The sequence below is a fragment of the Lipotes vexillifer genome, unplaced genomic scaffold (genome assembly GCF_000442215.2).
Source record: "Lipotes vexillifer unplaced genomic scaffold, Lipotes_vexillifer_v1.1 scaffold1181, whole genome shotgun sequence".
Taxonomy (NCBI): domain Eukaryota; kingdom Metazoa; phylum Chordata; class Mammalia; order Artiodactyla; family Lipotidae; genus Lipotes; species Lipotes vexillifer.
In genome coordinates this window covers 359,616-363,263 of record NW_006795271.1, presented here as the reverse complement: position 1 = coordinate 363,263, position 3,648 = coordinate 359,616, and positions in this window count along the sequence as shown.

Here is a 3,648-nt window from a genome sequence, read left to right as displayed (position 1 = left end):
AGGAGAAGTAGCACTAAAAGAAAAGATTCCCAGTGATCAGCCACTATCTGCTTCTTACAAAATAATCTACAGATACTCTTTTGTACTTATGAAGAGTATCGTATGGTACCAGATGTTGTGATACATATTAATTTTCCATATTTGATCGTGCATTAAATATACTTACGTTAGCATAGACTCGTTTGTTAGGTGAATATGTATTAACTTACTGCTATGTGGCAAGCACTGCTAAAGGCAGGAAACTAAATTAAGTCTTCAAACTGTAAAATTAAAGGAATAGGGGGTGAATACAAGAGATATTCAGAGGAGAAAGCACTGTGGATAGGCAAAGGCTTCATGGAAGGAGAAAAAGGAACTGGTTCTCTGAGGATGAATAAGATTCCTCTGGAAACCAATAAATAGAGGCCATTCATATAATGAAAGACACATAAATAAAAGTGTATATACCACCAAAACACTGGAGCATTTGATTCAAGTTAGATCCAACTTATCAATCTACTTCTTTGGAGTCAAGTATCTTCTGGTACCTGGAATGTATGAGAGGTACTTGACCAATAACTGGTGCAGGACTGTCTCATATTTGCTCCATGTAAGAACCAGGAAACCAGTATTGGGGATACCCAAAAAGAGGCTCTTAATATAGTATATCCTAGTGAAAGTAGCTCTGTGCATTCCATCTGCCAATATGAGATTGGTCTTCTCAATCCTAAAGAACTGAGAAGCCAAGTGGTTGTCTCAATCCCTTCTACAGATAAGAGAGGAAGAAGAGATGAAAGAGGAAAATGTGGACCTTCTGTGCTGTAATGGGGGATTGATAACCTGCTGCTAATCAACTACTGGCCCACAGAATCCCGTTAATTCTTCCACAAATATGGCTATTTCCTCTGGAGGTTCCCCAGAAGATCAGAACGGCAACAAACAAGGAAAGAACCATGGTACTAACAGGGATAGAGTAGGATAATTAAATAGTTTAGAAATCCCACTAGGAGATTAAAGGCAGAGAGGGAATTGTAACGGAGTTTGGGAGACTGTTGAAGCTAATGACCACTCAAGAAAAGAATCCAGTAACCTAGCAACAAGCTACACTACCTTGAAGGAAGATCAGGTCCATCCAAGCACCAGGCACACTCAAGCCACAAACCCTGATAGTTAAAACACAAGACAACAGATATGAGGTCTGAATATTGTTACATGAAGTCAGGGAGTCAATGGTCCTTGAAGAGTAGCATTTCTGCATGTAGCCAAGACAAAAATATATGTGAAAGGGGAAAGAAACTAGGTGAAAGGGGACATTATACCAAAACCTGGGATGAATTACCATATTTTAATATATGGTACCACCCTTCTGCTAAATATACTTATGATTTAAATAGCACCATGACAGTCCCGGTTAAACCGTATAGGGTCAAAGGAAAAACTAATGATGTAAGCCTTGACATCTATTGAAGAATGAGGAAGAAGGTGGTCTTCTCCCCTCCCCACTTTTCCTTGGATTATAAAAATGTAGCCCTCATTGTTCTCAGGGCTACGCTCCCTTGCCCGCCCGCTTGTTTCTCTCACAAGTGTCCTATGCTAATAAACTCACTCTTTGCCTATGACTTTGCCTCATGCTGAATTCTTTCTGAGACAACAAAACTTGAGATTCAGTAATTCCTGACACCAGGTGACCGTTTTCAATTAAAATACGGTGGATTTGGGCTCCCTCCTAAGTCAGGGATCATGGGTTCAAGTCTTAATCTGAGGTGTGGGTGGATTTGAGTCCCAGCCCATGGGTTCGAGTCCCAATCTAAGTTTTGGCTGGGTTCAAGTCCCATCTTAGAAGGATTGTGGTTTCAGTAATACATCTACAACAAATGAGCAAGCTAAGAGAGAGAGAAAAAAAAAGTAACCTTAGATTAAGCCCCCAAATCAATCAAACAAGAAGAGACAGACCAGGCTGTGAATAACAGTGAGCATTTAGGGAGTTTCGAGCATGGTTCAAAAAGACTTTATGGAAATGTAAAACTAAAGATATTCAGTAGATGTTGAAAAATAGGGCAGTTACAGATGAGATCAGGATTGGTGGGGATTGGTGGTCTAGATGATACAGTGTAACAAATATCTTAAAGCACAGAGCCAAAAATATAAAGACAGAAAACCATACTGGAAACTTGAGGGCTGGAGGAGAGAGCTGAGGAAATGTCAGTTGTAGAAGTTCTGGAGGGAAGGACAGAAACAGATAGAGGACAGGAAATAAAACATGCTAACTTAGCTGAAAAAAGAGCTGATCCTGCAGGTGAAAATTATTCATTAAACAACCCAGACAAAGTTAATGATTTTGAAAAAAGCCTGGAGAAATTCCAGAACTTAAAACAAAAGGTGAAAACCCTCGCAAGCTTCCAGAGAAGAAACAAATTACTTAAAAAAGGAAAAAGGATCAGACCAGCCACAGGCAAGTAATCTGCCACACTGGCAACAGGACAGTATAAACCACCTACAGAATACTGAGAAGTAAGAATTGTAGCTTGGTCATTCCATTCCTAGCAGAGATACTAACCTCTGATGCGAGGAAGTGGGTGGAAAGAAAGAAAGATATATGTGGATGTGCTAGACTTCAGGAAATACACTGTCCTGTTCTGCATCTAACCAATAACATTGTATCTGGGAAAAACCTCAAGAGACTGGAAGGTAAAGAGAAGGAGAATAATGGGGGTAGGGTGGGATGAATCTCTTATTTCATATATATATGATGGAAATTAATGAGACACTGTGTAGGAATACAATAAAATGATCATAAGGGGCTTCCCTGGTGCAGTGGTTGAGAGTCCGCCTGCCGATGCAGGGGACATGGGTTCGTGCCCCGGTCTGGAAAGATCCCACATGGGCCCATGAGCCATGGCCACTGAGCCTGCGCGTCCGGAGCCTGTGCTCCGCAACGGCAGAGGCCACAACAGTGAGAGGCCCGCGTACCGCAAAAAAAAAAAAAAAAAAAAATATGATCATAAGGATGCTCAGGATTGAGGAGAAATCCTTGAAATCAAATGGATGTAAATTATCAAAATTGAAGAGTAATTCTTGTCATTGAGAGGAAAAATATACAAAGAATCTGAGATTAAAAGTATTAAACTGTCCTCTGAGATACGGTGTAGTGAAGGAGAGACAAAAGAAAGAGAGAATTCCCTGTGGGTCCAGTGGTTAGGACTCCGTGCTTCCACAGCAGGGGGGATGGGTTCGATCCCTGGTAGGGGAACTAATATCCCGCAAGCCACGTGGTGGTGAGGCCGAAAAAAAAAAAGGAAGAAAAGAAAAGAAAAAGAAGTGTCTCAGATTGTGGTGGAAAAGGACAGTAAATATGTTCTGAGGAGCTCAGCTTGTGGAGAATGGTGCTGGAGAGCAGGGGACACAGTCCTTGTGAGGGAATAGCTGGGGACTTGTCCCCAGGTATAGCAGGGAAACATGAGTGTAATTATGACAGGCAAGATAGAGGTGATGGGGCTTCCCTGGTGGCGCAGTGGTTGAGAGTCCGCCTGCCGATGCAGGGGACACGGGTTTGTGCCCCGGTGCGGGAAGATCCCACATGCAGAGCGGCTGGGCCCGTGAGCCATGGCCGCTGAACCTGTGCATCCAGAGCCTGTGCTCCGCAACCGGAGAGGCCACAACAGTGAGAGG